We start from the raw sequence: 24,877 nt of genomic DNA, 5'->3' as shown, positions 1-24,877 counted from the left end.
GGTAGACTATAAAAAGAAAAGCAAAATAAACCCAAGACAATCAGAAAGAAAGAAATAATAAACAGTAGAGCTGAAAACAATTACGTGGAAAATAGAAAAACAAATCAGAAAATCAATGAAACCAAAAGCTGATTCCTTGGAGAGATCAGTAAAATTTATGACCCTCTACAAGATAGAATAAAGAGAGAAGACACAGATTACAAACACTAGGAAAGAAAGGGGGAATCATAGAGATGTCCTGGAATGAGAGAATAGCTGAAAAGTTTGCCATCCCCATAAAGGCATACTATACAACAATAGAACAGATCTATTTGTGTGTTAAAGGTCATAGAAATGTACACCAGAAAAAAAAAGTCAATTTTGTTCAGTCAATTTAAAAATAAATAAATAAAATTTGCACCAAAATATTTTACCACTTTCCAATCACCAAAGATAAATTATGTTAATTTCCTCAAGTTCTCACCCATTAGATTATCAGGCTTTGTAATACTACCTAATCAATGATTATATATCTTTTAACAATTCATTTTTCATTAAAAGTAAAATTAAGCATTGTGTATATTTATTTTTAATTTTCATTTCTTCTCTGTAAACATATTTAAATAACTGCCCTGTTTTTCCCTCCAAATTTTCCTATTTTTTCTTTTCTTTATTTGTATATATACATATATATTTTTTTTTCCTGAGGAAGATCTATCCTGAGTTATCACTTGTTGCCAATCTTCCTCTTTTTCTTGAGGAAGACTCTCCCTGAGCTAATATCTGTGCCAGTCTTCCTCTATTTTGTATGTGGGTCACCACCTCAACATGGCCACTGACAAGTGGTGTAGGTCCATGCCCAGGAACTGAACCTGGGCTGCTGAAACAGAGTGTGCTGAACTTAACCACTAAACCATGGGCTGGCCTCCTCTTTATATATTTGGAATATTATTTTTATGGAAGCTACAAATACTTTTTTCATTCCTCACTTGCCTTTTAATTTTCCTAATTGTGTTTTTGCACCTTTAAAGATTTTTGATGAAGATAGCCTTCCCCTCTTCAATGCTATACAAACAATTTCCTGCCATATGATTAAAAAGTTCTAAATATTCCCATAATAGAATTATCTTTTACATTTTGGCTTATTATCTATAAACAGTGCATAGATGATGTAAGTCTAAGGCCAAGTTTTTTTTTTCCAATTGAATATCAAAATGTCCCAAAACAATTCCTTCAGCAGTTTATTAGTGCTATACTTATTTGAAATACCAACTATAACTAGACAAATTTCCACAACCCTATGGGTAAGCTTCTTTATTTTGCCTTTTTCTTCCATTCACCTCTCTTACATCAATATCAGTTGTTTTAGTTATAGCTTTTCATTACATGTTAGTATCTGGAAGGGTACTTTACCTCGATGTTAATGCTTTTCTGAAAATATACTTGCACATTTTCTCTATCACATGTTTTTGAGAATTTACTTGCAAATTCAATAAAAATGTCAATAAACATTAAAAATTGTTAGTCTGAGAGTATCAAATATATAAGTTAATTTGAGAAAATAGACATTTATACTGTATTGTATCTTCTCATCCCAGAATACAAAATGACTCTTTGGATTTTTAAAAGCCCTTCAGTGAAGATTTATGTTTCTTGTGTGTTCTCTATGATTTTTAAAAGAGAATTGTTCCTATGTGTTTTGTGTTTTCTTTAGTTGTTCGTAGGTTTTCACAATTGGGGTTTTAAATACAATCCTTCCCTTGGGGTAGAGATGTGTATGGATGTATTAAAGGGCTGTTGGCTGTCCTACTGGTTGCACCCCCACCCCAACTCAATCAAGAGGGAAGCCATGACACCCAATGCCTTGGCCCTTGGAGTCCTGGCAGCTTTGTTGACCAGCACTGATGTTTTCAGAGGATGTGGTGCTTGAGTGGAGCTCTCACTCTAGATTGATACTTTTTTTTCTTTTACTTGCCCAGAGGGCTGACAATTTTTCACATTCATACATCTTCTCAGACTCTTTCCAGTTTTTCTTGCTTTGCTGATCTATTATGAGAAATTTCTTCCTTCTCTCTATTACAGAAGCAATCCTTATGGCATTTGCTATTTTTTTCATGCCCCCTCACACTGTTATAAAGATGCAATGATGACCTTATCTTGTTCTTTCTAATGTCATTAATAACTCATAGCTATCATAATAATCACTAATTACTACAAATTTCATATTATTTTATGCCTAGCTAAGACACATAATTCTTTAACTCCAGCTTTCACTGGGAACTGGAACAAGAAGTAGATCAGAGTGGGGTTCAAAAACTGGTAAACATGGACAGACATTTCTCCAAAGAAGATATACAGATGGCCAATAGGCACATGAAAAGATGTTCATCATCGCTGATCATCAGGGAAATGCAAATCAAAACTAAGATATCACCTTACACCCATTAGAATGACAAAAATATCTAAAACTAATAGTAACAAATGTTGGAGAGGTTGTGGAGAAAAAGGAACTCTCATACACTACTGGTAGGAATGCAAACTGGTACAGCCACTATGGAAAACAGTATGGAGATTCCTCAAAAAATTAAAAATAGAAGTACCATACAACCAAGCTATTCCACTGCTGGGTATCTATCCAAAGAGCTTGAAGTCAGCAATTCCTAAAGTCCTATGCACCCCAATGTTTATTGCAGCATTATTTACTATAGCCAAGACATGGAAGCAACCTAAGTGCCCATCAACAGATGATTGGATAAAGAAGATGAGGTAAATATATATAATGGAATACTATTCAGCTGTAAAACAGAACAAAAGCATTCCATTTGCAATAACATGGATGGACCTTGAGGGAATTATGTTAAGTGAAATAAGCCATTTAGAGAAGGACCATCTCTGTATGACTTCACTCATATGAGGAATTTAAAAATGTAGACAGAGAGAACAGATTGGTGGCTACCAGGGGACAGGTGGGGTGGGGGGTGGGCACAGGGGGTGGAGTGGTGCACCTGCAACACGACTGACAATCAACAATGTACAACTGAAATTTTACAAGTTTGTAACCTATCATTAACTCAATAAAAAAAACTGGTAAACATGGGACTGCAGCAAAACTCTAGCTGTGATCTGGGCCTGTGAATAGGGAGGGCGAGTGAGGAAGGAGTTACCTATTTATAGTATTTGGTCCAGATCACTTCCTCAAGCCAAACTCAGGATTCCGTTGCCTGAATCAACCTGGGTCCTGCCTTCAGGGAAAACGCTTGAATTGCCTTCCAAAACCCAACACATTTCATGACATTCTCTTCCTCAAAACCACTCAGAAACCCCTGGCATCTAATCCCTATCAGCAGGGCTCAGTCCATGTCTCCAATCTTGCATCTTACTTTTGCTTATCCAGTGCCACTATCCCATACAGCCCACACATCTTCCCCACAAAAGTCCATATTCATTCCCACAGCTACAGCTTCACTCATAGTCGTCAATTTCCCCACCTTCTCTTCTGTATCTCTCCAGAGCCATCAGAGGTTCCACTTCCTCTGTAAAATCTTTGCCATCATTCAAAACACGACCACTTGTTAAGTCATATTCAGAACTCTCCATTGGATCTCATGATACGACAGGGAGCAAACACTTCTTATCATTTCAAGTTCACATTTATTGTCATTGCTGTGTAGTTTACACTCCCTGAGAACAGGCATCAAGCATCAGTTTTGCACTGCACACAAAAAGTCTGGTAAATTACAAAAGTTGTATAAAACAGCATGTGTGAAAGATGAATGAAGACAATATTTAAAACAGATATCATGGATAGCATTTTCTATTTAAAAAATAGTAACTAACATGTATTTAACACATACACATTGATGGAATATGCCAAGTGTTTCTTGAAGTAATTTATTCAATCAATCATACCCTCAACAAATAACTATTGAGCACCTGCTGTATGCCAGGTATATCTAAATATAGTTTTAAACCACAGACAACCCCTACCCTTATGGAGCTCACAATATTCTATTAATAGTCATCATTTTAATAGCAATGGTAATAATAGTTAAAAAACAATGAGTCTCATTTATTGAATGCTACCTGTATTTTCCAAGTTTTTGTTTACATGTGTGTGACAAAAACCCTAACAGGTGACTATTATCATGATTTTCTAGATGAGAAACCTGGGGCTTAGAGGAGGCAAGTCACTTTTCTAAGGTCACTTCTTATTATGTCTGTGATAGAAAACACTATTGTGATGGTCCTTAAACATCAATGGCCGTCTGAGTCAACTCTCATCCTTGCTAAAAATGCCATAGTTTGGGTTGTACCCGTCAAGACTCTCTTTTAGTTGGTCTGGAGTGAAGCTAAGAGGCAACACAAATGTTAATTGATTCCAATGGTTTGATTAAAAGACATTTGTCTTTGTTATGTTGAGATTGTGAGAAATAAGCCAGACAAAGAAAGACAAGTATTGCATGGTGCCACTTCTATGTGGAATCAAAAAACAAAGTGTAATTCATAGAAACAGTAGAGAGTAGCATATTGGGTACCTGGGGCTGAGGGTTGGGGAAAATGGGGAGAAGTTGGTAAAAGTGTTCAAAATTTCAATTTTAAGATGAATAAGGTCTGAGGATGTAATGAATAACATGGTGACTATAGTTGATAATACTGCAGTGCATAATTGAAATGTGCTAAGCGAGTAGAACTTAAGTGTTCCCACAGAAAAACAAACTGTGTGTGAGGTGATGGATGTGATGACTGTGTTATGGGAATCCTCTCACAATGTATAGGTATATCAAATCCTCACGTTGTACACTTTAAATGTTATAATTATTTGTCATTTACCTCAATAAAGCTGGAGAAAAAAAAAACCAAGCCCAAAGCCACAACAAGGAAAAACCCCCAGGGCATGGGTGGCAGCATCTCGTCTTCAGTAGGTCATTCACCTGCCATGTGGTCCTGAGTGAATTCTAGATCTCAGTCTCTGTTCTCTCAGAAGTAGATAGAGAATTAAACAATTTCTTTTTAAATTTTGGAAGAGGAAAGGACATTAAAGATCATCAAGTGCAATGTTGTATTTTAAAACTTCATCAACAGGGGCCAGCCCTGAAGCTGAGTAGGTAAGTTTGCACGCTCTGCTTTGGTGGCCCAGGGTTCAATGGTTCGCATCCTGGGCATGGACCTACACGCTGCTCATCAGGCCATGCTGTGGTGACATCCCACATGGAGGATCTAGAATGACCTACAACTAGGATATACAACCACATACTGGGGCTTTGAGGAGGCAAAAAAAAAAAAAAAGAGGAAGATTAGCAACAGATGTTAGCTCAGAGCCAATCTTCCTCACCAAATACAGCATAAAAAAAAGGTCATAAACAGTAGGCCACAGAGTTGAGGTGACACTTGTGGTAGATTGGAAATCCTGCCCACAGTGTTTTGTAGCTCTTCCCATTAGAGGTGGAGTCCACTTACCCAGCCCTTGCCCTGGCATGGCCTTGTAACTTGCTTTGTCCAGTCAAACAGGGTACAATGAGGTTGTGTGAATTCTGGAATCTAGAATGGAAGAAGCTGCAGCTTCTTGGAATGGTGCTACCACCTGTAGGGAGGTGAAGCCTGGATCACTAAATGATAAGAGACCCATGGGGCAGCCCAGTGCCAAGGCCCGAGAAATGTGAGAGAGGTCATCTTGGACCTTCCTACTTTCCTACCTGCCATCTGATTTCAATCACATGAGTGAGTCCATGTTTTTAAGCCATGAAGTTTCAGAGTAACTTATTACACAGAAATAGCTCATTGAAACAAAAATTCTGCAACAAAGTGGATCACGCACTCATCTGACTCAGACTTGGTCCACATTCTCCTCTGTGCTCCTGCATCCCAGCCCTCACTTCTCTCACTACAGCGTCAGTTCCACTGAGCGAAAGGAGCTGAAAATACGTTGAATAAAAACTAAATTATAAAATGAAATAGAAACACAGCATATTCTAATATAATTGATCTCTCTCATTATTATTATAACCTAAGACTTACTATAAGTTTCTGAGAATAAGCACACAGCAAGTCTGGACTCTGAAGCCCACTTCCACATGACTTGCAAACAGGCTATTCTGTAGCTATTTATTTATTTGGACATTCATTGGGGACCTACAATATTTAGAAATTCGACTTGACAGAATGAGATAAAGGCAGAAATAAGTTTATACTCACCCAAGGATAATTTATGAGATCCATATGTCACTCCTGATATCAAGACCCAGGGTATGTCCCAAATGCCCAGAGGAGTTATCTTTTCAAATCGCTCCGGTTCTAACTCGGCCTCTATGCTGTGACTCTTACCACAGCTCTGCCTTCACTTCACGTTTCCCACGTGCTCCTCTCCTGACACACACTGCCTCTTCCCTCAATTTCCTCTCCTGGACCTCATTTTCTGCTGTTTTAACTTCCACATTTAGTTCTATACATGCTTCATCAATAAATCTCTCCCACTCATTTATCTCCCTGAATATCTCCAGTTCTGTTTCCATCACTCTCAATCTCGAGAAAATTCCTCTTTTAGAGCACATTTGGGTGTCTGGTGGAAATTGGATTAAACTTTTCTGGTTGTCTTCAAAGGCATGATCCCATCTGCCCCCCTTGCTGGTGAGACCTTCTCCAGTTTCCAAGTTATTGTTTTCCAACCCCTCTCCCCGCCACCCTCACCTCAGCATCGGGAGCCTTACAGATGCCACATAGGAGCTGGATACAGTTCATTCTTTTCAGTCTGGGGCTGTGTCTACCTCTCTGCCAAAGGAAAAGCTTAAATAAAACTCAAAACATTGATACCTCTAGACTGTTAAACAATAGTTTATTTGTTAAACTCCTTTTAGGTTTAATTCATCTACCAAACAGTAATCAATCAAGTATCAAATAGTGTTTGAGTATCTTAGTGTATAAGGACACTGCTGTGTACTGAGGGAGATGCAAATATCCCTCATGCCCTCCAGACACTAGCAAACACAGCCAAGGGGGACAATAGAGCTGACAATAGGGGGCCTGTATATGTTAAATTTCTGACGACAACCAATTGAAAAAGAATCTGTAATGTGAAATGATTAAATAAACCACTGAGACCATGTATAAGAAGAAGTACAACCTGGGCTTGCCCCAGCACATCTTTTTGGGAATTACAAAAAAGTATCTTCTTTGGGCAGATGTATTAGGAAAAAACAGGTTTCTCTGTGTTTGAATACAGTTGCTTAGAAGCACCCAGCTTGGTGAGTGGAGGGCCAGCCAAACTTGTTTCTTCCCATTGCTCCGAAGTCTGGATCCCTCCCTACAGGACACAACTCACACAACTTGTGTAGTGCTTTTGCCCTGGACCCAGAGGGAATCCAAAGATGGAGCTTCAGGGGCTCTGGAACTTCCTAAAATGGTCTGAAAATTGTAATGTTTATGGAAGTCTAGGCTTGTTCTCAAGGGAGAGGGCAAACTACGAAATTTCCCCAAGAAATCCATGCCAAAAATGCTTAAGCATCACCACTCCAGACACCACCTTACAGCACCCTTGGTAGTAAAGTTGATGGACTCAGTTTTGCATTTTGATTTTTCAACCTGTGAGCTGAATGAATTTCCTCAAGCACCTTAAATGCTCTCTGTTTTTATTTTTGTTTTGATGTTCTTGTGTCATGTACATAGTTCAAATAAATATTCTCAATAGGTTTATACTCACAAGGACATATCCTCACTCTGCATAGCTATTCAGATGTACCTGAATGCAGAAGTTTAACTTATTAGATTTCACTGCTTTTGTACTTTCTCAGAATAGTTTCTGACACAAGAGCAAACATATGTATCTGGATATCTCCAAGAAGAAGTTTTTGCTCCCTTCTCCCAATTCTATCTAGATACTCTGCTCTCCCTTTGTCTGAAGTCTAAAGCTTCTCTTATGCTTTTCATTGGGCTCTCTTCCCAAGGGTGCAACCACCCCTCACCATTTACCTCTCTGCAGTGCAGCTGAAGGGACCCCTAATTCATGGATTCCGTATTATTCTTATCTTATGCATCTTTCACTGAAATCCTTACTTTATACTCTATCCAGCTTAACTTCCATGGAACTTCATTTTAATCACTGCTTCGTTAAAATCTTAATTCCCTTGCCCTTCTATCATATTCATTGGACAAACCCTCCATCTAGTTAAATCTATCCATCTGACTATCTAGTGCCTGTATCTAAGCAACTGAAATTGTTCTAGGAACCATTGCTGGAGGGAATATAATTTTCTACCACCAATTTGGGAAACAAGTCGGCATTATCTTTAAACTTGTGTCTACTCTATGAGCAAACAATTTCATTCTTAGGTGAGTAACTCAGAGAAATTGCACACTTACACCAAAAGATATGCATGAGAAGGGTCATACAGCATTTTCGTAATAGCACAAACAAAAGCTATACAATAAGTGGAAATAAATGAATTACATCTCTAAGCAACACTATGGATGTAGCTAATAAATATTATATGGAACAAAATCAAGTCACAGAAGAACGCATTCAATATGTTTTAAAGCTCAAAGCCAGGCAAATTAAGCAATGTTTGGTTTAGGGCTACATTTTTACATAGTGACAATTTATATACTCACAACATGCACACACCCAAGTGTAGGATAGGGGTTGAATTCAGCAGAGTGCTTATAGCTTCAAGAAAGAAGGAGTGCAAGGAGGAATTGGCTTGTAATGACTGGCAAGATCCATATCAACTTCTTAACTAGTTTCACTTGAAATATAAGACCACATACTTCAGGTGGGCCCTCAGCACTAACCAGAGATCCTATTGTGTTTCTCTACTCAATTCACTCTCCCGTTTTTTAGAGTATATACAGAATTTTCTTCCTTCTCTTTTACCATCAGACCACCAACACCCGTCTTCCTCACTCTTGGCTCAGAGAGATGAGAAATCAAACTAAATATGGACTAATTCTGGAATTTTTCTTTTGAAAAATTCTATCATTCAGTTTTTCTTAGGTAAATTATTTCCTCTTTAGAAGCCTAGTACAAAAAAAAAGTTAGCTTAAGATAATGGTAAATTCAGATTTGATTGTACCTGAGGGTTAGAAATTGGAGGTAATAATTATACCATCCTCCTTTCGCCAAGTTTTAATCTATGAAGAGACTAGACACAAGAAGCATTAGCCAAACAAGATTTAAAACATCAAATTTATTAATCGGTGATTGATAAACAGTTTCTGGTAAACTATATTGAAAGACATGGCCTGGATTGAGGACGGAAATAGAGCATCATATTTGATTAAAAATCAGGGTCAGCTGAGTCCATGGGAATGCGTGGATCTCATTACCCACCAGTTACAAATGGGGAGGCAAAGGGTGGTGTCTTGCCTGCATAGGGAGGAGAGGCTCCTATAAGGGAGAAGGGAGCAGATGAAATCCCACTACCCTAATAACCAATCCAGGAGAGATGCAGGTTCCAGACAGACTCAGGGTACAAGAAGTGCACCTCTGTCAACAAGTCCCGGTAAGCACAAGACTGACCAATCTAATTGGTTGTAGCTCTTTCCGTGGAGAGGGGCCAGTGAGAAGAAAAAGAGAAAGGCAGAAGTTACTTGTCCAGTCTGCCCAAGAAGGTATGAAAGTTGTCAGAAAGTCCCTTGTCTCTGGTCTAGGGTAAGGAGCATTGGTATGAGGTAAAGAACCTCTTCTACTAGCCACACCTGGCATTGGGCTTTTCTTTGTTAAGTAATATTTTGTTAATTGTTTTTTTCCCCTAAGGTCTTGAGGTCTTCATAAGTATATTACAGTTTATAAACCTAGAGACCCTAGGATGTTATCTGGGTTTCAAACATTTTAATCATAAATGACTTGCTTAAGTATTGTTTTCTATCTTGATACAAATCACAGATGTAATCTTCATATGCAGAGCGAGAGATAAAGATGCATATCATGTGGGAGATGGAGCTGGTCCTAAATTGTTCCTTACCAATATGATTTTATTTAACTTCATTACCTCTTATTTTGCTAACTCCTCAATGTGAGCAAGTTGTCTATCCTTTGTCTCTTTCTTCTCAAATTAGAAACAAATTCTAATTGAGGATTGTGACCCCTTGGGTCCTGGTTAACTGAGGCTTTCCTGTAACGTGGAAAGCGCTCCACCCATCCCTAGTCACAAGGCACATTTCCCAGCATCATTAATAACAAGCCTGTGCCTCTCAACCAGAGTGTGTGTGATTTGCCTTTGAGAAATAGGTAGTGCTTGAGTATAACTCATTCACCCAGCAGGGCTTGGTGTCCTGTGATACCCCACTTTGGAACAGCAAGGGAGGCAATGATAGAGGCAGCTGGAGTTCATTCATTCAGTGCACATTTGTTAAGCACCTACTATTGCTAAGGCAATTTGATTAATGTGCACAAGAGAGAAGCATGAAAAGATATAAAACGCAGAACCCACCTTCAGGGAGCTTTACTTTTAGAATAGGATACAAGCACTGCAAAATGTGCCAAAACAATGGACTATGACTAACATCCTTGTAGACAAAATTTCAAAGATGGTAGAGAGAACTTTCGAGTTGACCACCAGTCATTTTACATCCCAATATAAATTGTCATCTCCACCCCATCCCAATAACTCCACTCCTTAAAGAGAGTAGTTTACAAGGAAAGTAGTATTTAAATTAAATGACACCTATCAAGTGGGAATGTCCTGGGATATGCCAGCTCAAGAGAGAAGTAAGCAGTAATACTTCCTGTAATACAAGATAATGTGAGTTAAAAGGTCCAGAGAAACAGAAGAATTCGATAGAGAAGCCAGTGAGGAGACCTACATGGGAAACACGACTTAGAAGAGGACCTTCACAAAGATGAAAAATAGTAACAAGAGCCTGCATTATCTTCTCACTGTTACAGTTTGTGGAGCTGAAAGCAAACTGCATGGCAGATACGTGAATGTAATTGGCTTTGCAGTATGGATGGGGGGCAAGGGGCGCTTCAGGTGGGCTGCTATAATGAGCTGAATTTGTGATGCTGTGAAGGCGGATAGTCTTGATGGGTGAAGTTTAGTAAAAGTACACGCTCACTTCACTAGTTTACAGCCAATTAGAAGTTGGAAATAAAGCTCGATTGTTGACTTCTCTGTGTCCAATTAGAATTGAAAGATTAGGATGTATTAGGGTGATAGTATTGTTTGAAAAAAAATCAATATAAACTTGGCTCAGACTTCATTTCATTTCGGTTGTAAAAAATAATAAGCTAAGGAAAAACATCACAAAACTTAAACATAGCTACCTCTCTCTTAAGCATTTCTAGAACTATTTTTTGATATTAGAAGATGCCTAGGATAAAAATACAGGTTCCTACTGGGCCCTTAGAAACTATTACTGACTACCAGACCTGGGAACAAGATCGAGAATTACTTAATTGTGTGTTTCTTGGTGCGTATATTTGCCTGAGAGACTCTGTATATGTTTTATTTGAGGGGTGGAGAGGAGGAGGTGGTACGTGGTGAGGGAAGAGGTGAAGAAAACTGCTAACTCAAACCAAAACTTAGAAAAAGGACTTGACCTATTGGAAGTTAGGGCCTCCTGGGGCAAGTGACGCAGGTCAAGCTTTTTATTTTGAAATGTCTGAAAGTAGATTATGGAGTCTGTAGGGGCTCTTCAGTGCTTCCCTTGAATTAGTTGCTATCATTCAAAACACTTTGTGCATAAAAGTGCCTTCCTTTTAATGGGTGTTCAACTCATGTTCATTGAGTGATTGCATGAATGAATATATGAATGATTAATAAAAAGCAAAGTACTGGGGCATAATCAACCAGGTAATAAGGTCACATGGAAACGCTGCCTTTTACTTATGGTCTATACATGTGGAAGAATCTTCTCTCCCTTATGAGATTTGGAACTCTCTAAGAGAAGCAGTATGAATCATCCATTCCTCTGCCCTTTCCCCCAAAATAATTTGTCGGTAAATGCAGGTGATTGGTAGATTGTAAAAGAAAATTAAAGACAAAAAAAGCATCAAATTCAGTGGCAATGATCTACTTATATTTTCCCTTTCCTGCTATTGTAGAATTCTCTGTGAAAATCTCTGTAAGGTGCCACCAGGCTGAGGGCAGAATTTCAATGTTGGGATGAAAAACAAGTAATTCAAACACAGGAAGTAAGCTCCATGAGGGCAGAATGATAAGTGCCTTGTCCCAGGCCATTTTCGTAGCATCTCACAATATTCTGTGTTTGCTGAATGGTTTTTAAAAATGAAAGGTAGAAAAGAAGGAAGAGACCTTAGTCCAATATGAAACAAAGGGAATGTCGTTTCAAGTATCAAAAATCCATGTCCTTCTCTCTCTTCCTCTCCTTCCATTCTTTCTTTTTGGGAAAGTCATGACTTCTGGATATGGTGGCTATGGGCAGGAGTAACTGAAATATTTTCCAGAATCAATATTATCTCAAAAGACGAACTCTTCTTGTGGGCCGAGATCTCATTGTGTACTAGTGACCTGAAGTCTGGAAACCCATTATACTCCAAATATTCACTGATGAGAGGCTGTAATGTCTCTGTACCTGCTTTGGTTAAGGTAAAACTAGCTCCAGATTTGCACCAAATGAGCTCTGGTCTAATACCTGTACAAGCAAATACAGACGTGGAGAACTTTCTGTCGTTTGGCACTGCTTCTGTTGGAACAATCATTTTCAGAGCCTTGGAAAAGATTAACACAGTCCAAGTGGCCCGGTTGTCAAAGCTGAACTTGCTCACCAGTCGACAAGTTCTAGAATAGAAAATCATTGGTTATTTGAAAAAGCAACTTAAAACTTTGTTCTCAATACCTTTCACACAACCCTGTCACTAAATCGCTAGAGTAGGTTGCCTATTGGTTTCTGTTTCATCTTCATTTTATATTCTGGGGATAGCTGAACTCCAAGAAGATGGGTGACTCCTTTAAGACTTCCGTCCCTTCTGGCTCTAGATTTTATAACTTTGTATCTTTTGTAAATCAATAAATCTTCATGTTATAACATTGAAAATAGTAATGACCCATTTCTCCGATATCAATCTTATGGCAACCTAGAATTTAAGAACAGAAATAAAAATCTGGAATTAAATGGAAAAGTGACTCATTGGTTTAAATAGCGATTGCTGAAATCAAGTACAAAATCTTGACTCCTAAGGACAGTCATCATGACCCATTGTCACTTACTTTACGACGAAATCTCACAAGGGTACCATTTAACTATCCAAGCCCAAAGCTGATTAAAATCATTAGACTGAAAGGAAAAGGCAGCTCAATGAAATCACACTCAAAGCAGAAGATGCTGCCAATAGCGCTGGAGTAAGAAAAGAGGAAATTTTAGAAATTTCCTCAAGAACTCCAAAACACAGTTCTGGGGTCATTAATTCTAGAAGCAAATTGCTAATTGCATGAAGTAGAGCACAATAATTTCTTTGAAAGATATTTAGTATACTCTAAGAAATCAGAGAAATAAAACATATTTTAACAATATAATCATCAAAACATTGAACTATTTTTAAAATTCGGGTAAATTAAGTATTTTGTACACATTTGGGGGGAATGTTATTTACATTAAATAGATATTTCTACAATGGAGACTGATCAACAGAGTTTAATATATAATTTATAACATTATATATATTTGTAGAATATACACATTTCTGGGGTTTTTTTTGTTTGTTTTTAACTACTATTCTCCTCTAACTATCTGGGCTTAGTTTCACTTGAATGCTTTCTATACACTCATTCTTGGTTTCATCACGAGATTTCTCTCATTCACAGTGTGTTTTAAACACTCTGGGTGCTAGTAAACACTGAAAACCTTAAGAAAAACCCTTGTAAACCATATTGTTTCACTACTTAGCTCTTCACCTTTCCAACACATTAATGGTGGCCATTCCAAACACAGGGTGTTATCAAATATTAAGAAAGGAATATAGGATGACATTGCTAGTTCAGAAGACAACGCAAGGTAGGCAGAAACTCGGTGGGACTGGAATTTCGGGTCCTTAGGTAAGTCAGGAGCAGAAGTAGGGCCTACCCTTGGGGAAGGCAGCTGTAACCATGTCAAGTAGAGCTGGAGGAGATTGGAGTTGGAGGAAGGATCAGGGTGCTAAGTTGGTTGTTTCGAGGAAGCAGAATTTAAAATAGCAACCCTAGCACCTCCCAGATTGTAAAAAATTTGGACTGTGGAAGAGGAGGAGGGCAGAAACATGACTAAAATTCATTGCCAAAAGGGCAATTCTGCAACAATTTACAGCTTAGCTTGGTCTCTACCACTATACAATCTAAAATCCTTGACTCGGAAATAGATGCGATCCACACATTCCCCTCATTTCCCTCATGTCCAAGGACACATTTTTCCGAGTTAATAGTCCATGGTTGACATCAGCCTTTAGGTGCAGGAGAAGATCCGTTAGGTGCCAAGTTAGGGGACAGTCTTTTCCCAGGGTTGGGAGACCCCTTTTTTTTCTGGGGAATAGTGGAAAAGTATCTAGCCATAGTGCTATTCAAACAATGATTTTGATATTCTGAGTTAAATGGCCATGAACTGGCTGCATATTTTTTCCCTAAGGACTTAAAAGTTTATTGTGGTACACAGTGGTCTCCTGCTCTTGAATAGAATAAGCCAACTGCTGTGTGTGGTTTGACTGATCCTACACCTGGTCATGACCTGCTGCCACTTTGAGGAGAGTAGTTTTAGAAGAGGAGCTTGCCAAAAACAGAGCGTATGCAAGGCAAAGTATTTAACTGTGGAATTGTGGGTTTGGGGATTTTTGTGCGGCATCCAGAAGCCAGGGGTATTGAGCGAGTCCCTCTCTTCCTCCCACTCTTCACCTTCTCAGCTCAGATATCGGCTCCTGTGCAAAGCCTTCCCTTGTATCCAAGGCCAGTTTAGATGTCCCTCCTCTGTGCTTCCAGGACATTACAGTAGTTTTTATGCCCTCTTCTAAGTGCCTAAGTGCTTGTCACTATCTGTATTCTCCTCTAAGATGTGAGCTTTCTTGGGGTAGAAACTGGATCTTTTACAATATTGGGTCCCTAACTCCTAGGACATGCAATAAAATATTTGTTGAGTGTGTGGGTACCCAGAGCAAACCAACTCCATGTCTGCCTACTCTCTCTATGCATCCAGCCCACCGGGCTTGGCCCTGATTCTGTCACTCCACTGAGATTGAAGACTATGACACGTTATCATCCATGTGCAACCATGTAACTGACCACAATCTGCTCCCAATCTACCCCTTCCTCAAATACCAACTCAATCACCACCTCTTCCATTGAGCCATGCCTGACTGCCCCAGGCTGAAATGATGTCCCCTTCTCTGACCTCCAGCACTCAGTGTTTGGAATTTATGCAACTGACTCTTGAATGCACACTGTCTTCTGTGTGATGTCTGTGGGTCTGGTCTCTGGGAGCACCTCACATGTAAAGTCCAGTCTCCTCATTCTCTTTTGTTCCTTCTGTGCATCTAAGCACTGAGCTGGGCACAGGGGGCACCTCCAAACAGTACTGACTGGCATAAAATGATCCTAATCTAAATAAAAACATAGGTTCTGAGGGAAAGCTTTTTTCCACAGAGCCCTACCTGGATTTGCACCAGAGAGACTGATTTCTGGTGATGAATAAAGCTGCTATAGCAATGGATACAGGAAGAGATGGAAAGTAATTGGCAGAGGCAGAACTGTCCTTTTGTTATTTTGTTATAAATAAACTCCCACAGTGGAAACTTGTTAACCTCAGTCCTTGCCTTCACATCTACTTATATGCAAGACTTCCCTCGACAAATCAATCTTTACACTGCAGAGGCACTCTCTTGACAAGATATGTTTGGCTTAGCCACTGTTGATATTTGTTCTTGAAATCTCGGTTGTATGGCATGGTACACTCTGAGAGCAGAAATGGAGACGCTTAGTTTATATGCACAGAGGACGGGCAAGATGCAAACAGAAAGAGACGGTCCACAGCAGGGCAGCAGGACTGGCGGGAGCTGAGCAGCACTTAATATGTTGTGATGTATTGAATCTATGAAACGCCTGTTCAATAGCTAGTCAAAGTAAATTTAAAAGGACACAGGAAAGGGATTTATTTTCTCATCATTGTAAAAATGTTCATTATTTCTTATGCTGTTGGTCATGGTCTACTGGTGTCCTTTTGAGGTTCCAGTGCCCTTAGAATCCCAAATAGCACCATTGACAGGATTAGGTGAGGTTTGTTCAATATATTCAAGTCCCCAGAGAGCTACGTTTTTCTTGGTACTTTGGGATTGGGCCCTCTTGCTGGATTTTATTCTGAAAAGAATGAGCTAGAGAGCTTGACACTCTCTCAAGGTAAATTAGTTGATCTCTTTTCATCTAGTGTGTAACTTTATTAGCTCATTTCCCAAATTTGACTGAGATCATTTACATACATGTCCGTTTTGCTCGTCAGACAGTGAGTATTTGCAACAGAGACTGATTCTCATTCATTTATTTTTCCCAATAAAGTGGGATAGCGCCCAGCACATAGGAAACCCTCATGAAATGTTTGCTGAACAAGATATCTTAATATCCATGAAAAATTGCCTATGTAAAGGAGGAAACAAAAAGGTAAACGAAAGCTATTTTGAGCCAACTTAAGAGAAATGCAGACACTATTAGATAATTAATTAAATTTTAATTTCCTGTAAGTGGTCTCCAGAGAAACATACTATTTTAGCATTGCACCCTCGACCAGGCTATTGTGTAAACACTTCCTGTGGGCCTAGTTTTATGCTAAATGGCATGGGAGAACAATTGAATAAAACATGGCCTCTGCTGACAAGGATGTTGAGTGCCATCTGGGGGAAAGAAAGGCCCAAGAAAGAACCCTAAGCATGCAGTAGAGTATAACGGGGAGTGGAAATAATATGGATGAAAAGAGGTCAGAATAGGAGAAAATTACTTGAGCTAGTGCAATTAAGGAAGGCATTAGGAAGAGGTGAAAATGCATTGCAATGAAGTTCCAGTTGATAAATGACATGTGGGTAAGCATTAATTGAATCATGCTGCTATTTTATATAAGATTCAGGATGGAAATGTTAGATAGCATTTCTTGCAAAGAAAATGTTCTTCAGTGTTTGGAGAATCCTCACATCATCAGGTTTTCCTTAGGTTTAGGTTTCTCAGTGAACAAACTTGTCTTAAGCAAAACAGCGTGGTGTTCTGCTGAGACAGAATGCACTGAGTCAGACCTTGCTACTCACGCTCAAATCTGCTGTTAGCTGTGTGACCTTGGTAAAGTTAGTTAACCTCTCTGGACCCCACTTTCCTCTTTTAAAATGTTGGCATCAGGGAAAACCTGCCCAGACTTCAGCTCAAGGCATGGCAAACTTTAAATCTTGAAAGAAAAATTACCTGTATAAAGACAGGAAGTCGCCTCATCCTTCAGCCTTTATGGGGCCAAGACTCGGATGAAAAGTGAGAGAATTGCATAATTGCTGCTCTTGGGCACAGGTACTGATTTTTAAGGCATTCAGGACACTGTCTCCCACCCCTCAATTTTTGTTTCCTTTTGGAAGTCAGAAATTCTTAGAAGAGACTTAAGCATTTATGTGTGCACATTTTAACGTGTGGAATAAGGTCCTCTACAAATAGAAAATCAGGTATGTATCACAGAGGAGTGGGGTCAGGAGGAGTGTCAGAAGAACCTGGATTAATGGGGACATTGACAATTCCATTGTTTTTTAAATCAGTCCTTCAATTTTGAGTATCCCTAGGTCAACATGGGTAGGAGCAGATTCGGATTCCGTAGCAGAAATCTGCAGTAAATGAACATCTGATGAAAAGTAGGAACTGGGCTTGGAACTCTTCAGAGTAAGCCAAGAGAAATCCAAAACAATGTGTATTAATAGCTAGTTCGAAAATACATGGCTAAGCCCCACCTGTTCAAAGATGAGCAAGTAAGCAAAAAAAAAAAAAAAATAGAAAAAGAGAAGGGAACCTGATGGAAAACCTCTGGAAATTACCTCCTATAGAATCAAGGGATGGGTTTTCTCAAGAAGATATAAGAGTTCATGGCTCTTCTAAATGGAGCAGAGGTCCATAAGGAGAAACCTACCAGGCTAAGACACAAATTCTACAAAATAAAAGGACAGGAAAATTGATAAGATAATGTAAATAAATAAATAAAAATAAAATGCAAAAACCTAGTGGAGCATGTAAAGAGAAGAATTGATTTTAAATGACAAGAGATTCAGTCACTGATTTGAAGGACAAATTTGAGAAGTTATCACAGATAGTAAAGACGTAAGTCGTGAAATAGATCATAACTTATAGAAAATCCAAAATGGATAAGAAAGGTACAGATAAAAAGTGTTTCTAAAGAAAAGAATAATGAAAGCACAGGAAAATGTCAAAGACACACTGTAAGGCAAGTCTTTCTTCAGCTCCAGAAAGTGTGTACACATTGAAAGATATTCAGGTTTTAGAGCACGATCAATGAAAAAACTCACATTTATATCCATATATGGCAATTTTCATTGTAATTACAAAACTAAAAAATACCAAACTGGAAAAGTAAGCAGACAATGTTCAAATACATAAAAATTATGTTCCATCCAAATTCGCATTTGCAAAGCAAAATACTGAGGGGACTGCAGTACAAATGTGTAACATAGTTTTGACAAGACAATTTTGAGAAACAAGAATTTTGCACTTATCCAAGTTGTTTTTCATTTCTGAATATCTTCTCATATATGCATGTACCCTTCTTAAGGAGAAAAAAACAACTTGAAGATATAATACAACCTGCAAGATAATAAACAAAGGAAAAGAAAAAGAAAAGAATGGTGTAATGGTTAATTCTTTGTGTCAACTTGACTAGGCTAAGGGATGCCCAGATAGTGGTAAAACATTTCTGGGTGTGCCCTGAAGGTGTTTCCAGAAGAGATTAGAATTTGAATTGGTAGACTGAGTAAAGAAGATCACCCTCATCCATGTAAATGGGTATCATTCAATCCTGAATAGAACATAAAAGCCAAGTAAGGAAAGATTTGCTCTCTGCTTGAGATGGGACATCTATTGTCTCCGGCCCTTGGACATCAGTGCCCCTCATTTTCATGCCTCAATGTTTGACTGGACATATGCCACTGGCTTTCCTGGACCTTTAGCTCACAGATGGCAGATCATGGGACTTCTAAGCCTCCATAATCTCATGAGCCAACTCATAATAAATCTCTTTCAATATATCTAGCTATATATAGATACCCTATTGGTTCTGTTTCTCTAGAGAACCCTGACTAATACAAATAGTAATGCCATCTAGATGAAATTAAGTCAAGGATTATAAATAGCTACAAGACAGAGCCCAAATATCAATAACTTCTCCAGAAACAAGATAAGCAGTGTAAAAAAGATAATTTAACAATAATGATTGTTGTATGTCTTAGTCAGCTCAGGCTGCCATAACAAATACCATAGACTGGATAGCTTAAACAAGGGATATGTATTTTCTCACCGTCTGGAGGCTGGAATTCTGAGATGAGCATGGCCCCAGCATGGTTGCATGGTTGAGCTCTGGGGAGAGCTCTCTTCCTGGCTTGCAGCTGTACTGTGTGCTCACATGGCTTTTCTGTCGTGCACACACATGGAGAAATGGATCTCTCTCTCTCTTCTGCCTCTTATCAGATTAGGACCCTATCTCATCCTATCAGGTTAGGACCTTACCCTAGGACTTCATTTTACCTTACTGACCTCTTGAAAACCATACCTCCAAATACAGTCACGTTGAGGGTTAAGGCCTCAAGATATGAATTTTAGGAGTACGCAGGTCATTCCATAGCAGTGTAAATATCATATTATATTAAATACGAGTGCATGAGAACATTAAAAGCATGTTATACTTCATAACCTCTAAATAAGAGGTCACACAGATAATTTCTTTTGTAATATTGAGAATTAGAGAAACATAGATTAAAATTTGAAAAATGTCAAAGTAGCCATTAGTCATAAATAAAACCTTCCAAAATATGTGTGAATAAAAAAGAAAACATAGTGCCTACAGCAAAAGTTAAAAAAAAATAAATAAATACAAGGGTAGATAATAGATAGATAGATAGCAGATAGACAGATAGAACAGGAATGCAAAACAAAAGCAGATGGATGTAGAGTAACTACATAATTATAATTCTAACTGGGTTAAGCTCTCACATTAAAATATACATGTCTATATATATTTCAATAAAACAACTTTATGATGCTTATAAAAGATACTTTAATGTAAAATAAAAACAAGAAAATACTCAAAATTTAAAGAATGGGTAAGGATATATTAAGTAAATTAAAACAAAGTGAACGCAAGGATGATAATAATAAACGAAACCCCCGCACCAAAGGATTATTTCATAAAAATAAAAATACAACTCACAATAAAGATAAACTGAGGGGCATCTATGTGCAGAATAACAGGGAGTTGGCACAAAATAACTATATCTTCAAAGTGCAAGAAATATTTTACAGAAATGCAACAGTCTTGGGAGAATTTAACACAATAAACTATCTTTTATAGATCCAATGGACAAAATAATTAAGAAATTGGAATAATATTCAGAAGATCTAAAAATTATAATATTTGTTTACATAAATATCTCACATACAAAGAAACAGGGATATACTCACTTTTACAACAAACATTGCACATTTGCCAAACTTGTTCATGACATAAAAAATTTTTAGATTTGTATTGGACAAGAATACAATTCTGATAATATAAAACTATTTTATAATATTAACTATGATGATCACTAGTAATCACTTAATTCTACATTCACAACATACCAAAAAGTATGTTAAATCCTTCATATGTATTAGTTCATTTATTCCTAATAACAATGCTATGAAGTTTATGCAGTTATATCTCCATTTTACATATGAGATCATTTAGACTTTGATTAAATAATTTTTCCCAGGTTACACGGCTAGTCAGATGTTAAGTTCAGTGGTTCTCAAAATTTAATGGGCTTCGGAATTCGCTGGTGAGTTTGTTAAGCTCCATACTCAAGGAGTTTCTGATTCAGTAGGACTGAATTGAGGTCCTGTAATTTCCATTTCTAATGATTCCTAGCTGATGCTGATGTTGCTAGTCCAGGACTCTGCATGTTGAGAAGCACTGTGCCAGGTGATGCCAAGGACAATATGTTACTAACGTACTGCTCTGGAAAAGGAGAAATTGCAGAGACCAGGTTCTGACAAAAATGCAATAAATTTAGAAATTTATAATTAGCAAAGCTAAAAAAAAAATCAGTGCTTGGAAATTTAATTAAAAATAAAAAGCAATCATTCCCAAGTTAATCAATTTAATGCATTTCCAATTAAAATTCCAATTGGATTTTGTTCTTTGAACTTGACAAAATGATTCTAAACTCCATGTGGATGAATAGTAGAAAATAACAGCCAAGACAAATTAGAAAAAGAAGAGTATTTTGGAGGAGACTTGCCTCAGTATATAATAAAACCTTATAGATTTCCAGTACAAGATTGCACACCTAGCAGGTTCTCACTTCAAGTTTCTCTAAAACCTCTCCTGAAATCCTTAAATGAAAGCTTTGAGGGATGACAAGGAAAAAACCAATAATAGTGATGAGGAAGGGCAGCACCAAAGATGAGAGAGTACAGTGATCTGGGGAAGAGGAAAGTGGATGGAAACGCGTTAGCAGATAACATCAGAGGACTGAAACTTACATGACCTGGCAGCATCCAGACAGGACTGTGGACCACATGGAACATGGTCTTCCTTTCAGAATCCTGAACTGTGGGGCTTTGGGCTCAGCGGAGGCACAGATTAGAGCTAAACAGCAGGTGTGAAAGGGGGCTGAGAACAAAGGGTCTGATTAAAGTTCTGTGAATAGAGCAATTGAGCCCAGTGACATTTCCACCTCTGTCCTCATCTACTCTAACCTGCTCGCCTTCTTTGAGTTACAGTAAAGGCAGCCCAACGTTTATCCACAGGCGCAGCAATAGAACATTGTTCTCAACAGAAATGGAGTGAATCATTGAAGATACTTAGAGTGGTGATGTTGGAATGTTGTAGTAATCCTTCCTCATTCTGGTGTTTGAGGAACCTCAACCTTAGAGTCAGCATCATCCCATTCAGGGAAAATTAGAAGAAGGTTATTTGGAGAAATTGAATAGCTCAAGAGACAAAACATCTAATACTGATAGGTGAGGTCTCTCTAACATAACAAAAGCTCTAAAGCAAAACCTTAGCTCCAGTGAAATGAGGGCACAAAGCAGGAAACTGTGGATTCGACCCAGACCATTCAAGATGTATCCTAGGCTGGTAGCCATGCAAGCAGTCCTAGAGAAGACCCAGGCCAAGATAGAGCAAGAGGACAAGGGCCTCCAGAAGCAAGGGCAGTTGGGAAAAAATGGTAACTGGTAGAATCACTGATATAGTGTTGCCTCAGTCCATTCAGGCTGCTACAACAAATAACCAATCAAATCAATCCTTTCTTCCTTATGGTTTGTTTGTGATTGGTTTTTACTGTTTCAATCAATTTTATTCAGGTATAACTTATATACAATAAAATGCATCCATTTTGTTGTGCAGTTTGATGAGTTTTGACAAATGCATACACATATGTAACCACCACCACAATCAAGATGTAAACTATTTCCAGCCCCTTGCATGGCCCCTTGCAGTCACTCTTCACCAGTCCCAACTCCAGGGGACGTACTGATGTGCATTCTCTCGCTGTAGATTTGTTCTGCCTGTCTTGGGAGTTCATACATACAATGAATCATACAGTATGTACTCCTTTGTGCCAGATTTCTTTCACTTAGCATAACAAGTTCAAAACTATTGTTTTGATAATCAGTGGTTTCTTTTTTATGAATATACTACAATTTGTTTATCCATTCACCTGATGGTGGACATTTAATTGTTTCTAGTTTTCAGTCATCATCATTAAAGGAACTTTGAACATTTTTATACAAATCTTTTTGCAAAAAAGTTTTAATTTGTCTTTTAATAAACCTGTTTTGTTGAATGGAAAATGTATGTTTAACTTTACAAGAAACTACCAAAATGTTTTCCAAAGTGGTCGTACCAGTTTACACTCCTACTGGCAAAGTAAAAGGGTATTGGTTTCCCCATATTCTTGCCAAGATGGGGTATGATTAGATGTTTAAATTTCATTACACATTAAATTTAGGAGACATTTCAAGTAAATTCTTAAAAATGGTGTGAGGTAAAGGTCAAGGTTTATTTATTTTCCCAGGATAAATTGTTCAACAGCCTCACCTCTCTACATTGGGAATATTCGTCCTGTAGTTATTTTTTCCTAGACTCCATACTGGTCCATTGATCTATATGTTAGTTCTTAAGTCAAAAGCAAATTCTTGTTTAATGTAGCTTTATAAAAACTTTGAAATCAGGTAGTGTACGTCTTCCAATTTTGTTCTATTTTTTCAGTTGTTTTGGCTATTAGATTCTTTGCATGGACACATAAATTATACAATCAGCTTGCCAATTTTGTACAAAAATCCTTCTGAGATTTTGATTAGAAATGTATTGAATCTATAGACAAATCTAGAGAGAATTCACCTCTTAACAACACTGAGTCTTCTGAACTAAGAACGTAGACGCCCTCTCCATTTTTAAAAGTCTTCCTTTATCCCTTTTTGCAATGTTGTACAGCTCTCAGTGTACTGGTTTTGCAAATATTTTGTTAAATTTATCATTAATTATTCGTTGTTTTAATGCTATAGCAAATAGTACTTATTCATTTTATTTTCCAATAGTTCTTTGCAAAAATAAAGAAATCCAGTTGATTTCTATATTGACTTGGTATCCTGAGACTTGTTTAAATTCTCTTACTAGATTTTAGTGTATCTCTTTGGATTGTCTACATAAACAATCATATCATCTGTAAATAAAGACAGCTTTACTCCTTCCTGTCCAATCCACATGCCTTTTATTTCTTTGGCATGTCTTCTTGCCCTGATTAGCACTTTCTGTACAATGTAAAACTCTAGTGTTGAGAGTAGACAGCTTTCCTTGTTCCTGATCCTAGGGAGTGACTCATCCAATTTCACACTAAGTATATTACCTGTAGATTTTATTAGATTAAAGAAATTCCCTTCTAATCCTAATTTACTGAGAGTTTTTAACATGAATGTGTGTTTAAGTTTGTCACATGTTTTTCTATATCTATTAAGATCATACGTTTTTTTCTCTCTTTTATTCTATTAATGTTGAATTATATTGCTTGATTTTTGAATGTTAAACCAACATTATATTCCTAGAATAAACTTCACTTTGTTAAACTTATTATCCTCCATCTCTATTGATGTATCGTTCCATCCCTTACTGTTTCTTCTTTTAAATTTTTATTTTTGAAGTCTCTATCAACCATACATCACAGAGGCATTGTACTCCTACACATTTCTAATGCCTTAATACTCTTCCTTTCATATGTAGAATTTCAATCTGGAATAAATCTTTGTATGTGGTGTTAGGTAGTGATTCATTGTTGCAATTCTCCATATGGTAAACTAGTTTTTCAAAACTGTTTAGGAATTTGTGTTTTTCTCCCCATTGATTTCTGCTGCCACCTTTATTGTATATTATGCTTTCAAATATATGAGTCAGTGTCTCTGTTGCTTATGATGTTTCATTGATCTGTTTTTCAATCCTTATAAGAAAACCATACTGTTTTGTTTCACTATTTTACTATGGCTATGTATCACATCTTACTTTCTCATAAGATTATGCACCCCCTCCCACAAACTTTAATTTTCTTTTATAAATTTACTCTGTTCTTCCTGGACTTTTATTCTTTGATGTAAATTTTATATTAAGTTTACTGAGTCAAACAATAAATCTAACTGGATATTTTAGTGGAATCTCATTGTAATTATAGACTAAATTGAGAGATAATTTACATACAAATAATATTTAATCATCT

The 24,877-nt window shown here is 37.6% G+C and overlaps 1 long non-coding RNA gene across 8 annotated transcripts in view; it reads right to left on the bottom strand.

Moving 5' to 3' along the window:
* Positions 1–9,136: 9,136 nt before the first annotated feature.
* The window catches only part of LOC106780924 (uncharacterized), a 95,569-nt gene continuing 79,828 nt past the window's right edge, over positions 9,137–24,877 (bottom strand). For 2 of the 8 annotated variants that reach the window (XR_011441476.1, XR_002809922.2), the window contains exon 9: positions 9,137–12,710. This is a non-coding gene — a long non-coding RNA (uncharacterized lncRNA). Of the gene's footprint in view, positions 12,711–20,160; positions 21,155–21,650; positions 21,781–24,877 lie in introns of those variants that run through there. The other 6 variants (XR_011441480.1, XR_011441478.1, XR_011441475.1 and 3 more) reach the window with 4 other exon arrangements.

Source organism: Equus caballus, chromosome 8 (genome assembly GCF_041296265.1).
Source record: "Equus caballus isolate H_3958 breed thoroughbred chromosome 8, TB-T2T, whole genome shotgun sequence".
Classification (NCBI taxonomy): domain Eukaryota; kingdom Metazoa; phylum Chordata; class Mammalia; order Perissodactyla; family Equidae; genus Equus; species Equus caballus.
The sequence above is the reverse complement of the archived record's forward strand: the minus strand, read 5'-3'. Positions and strand labels throughout refer to the sequence as shown.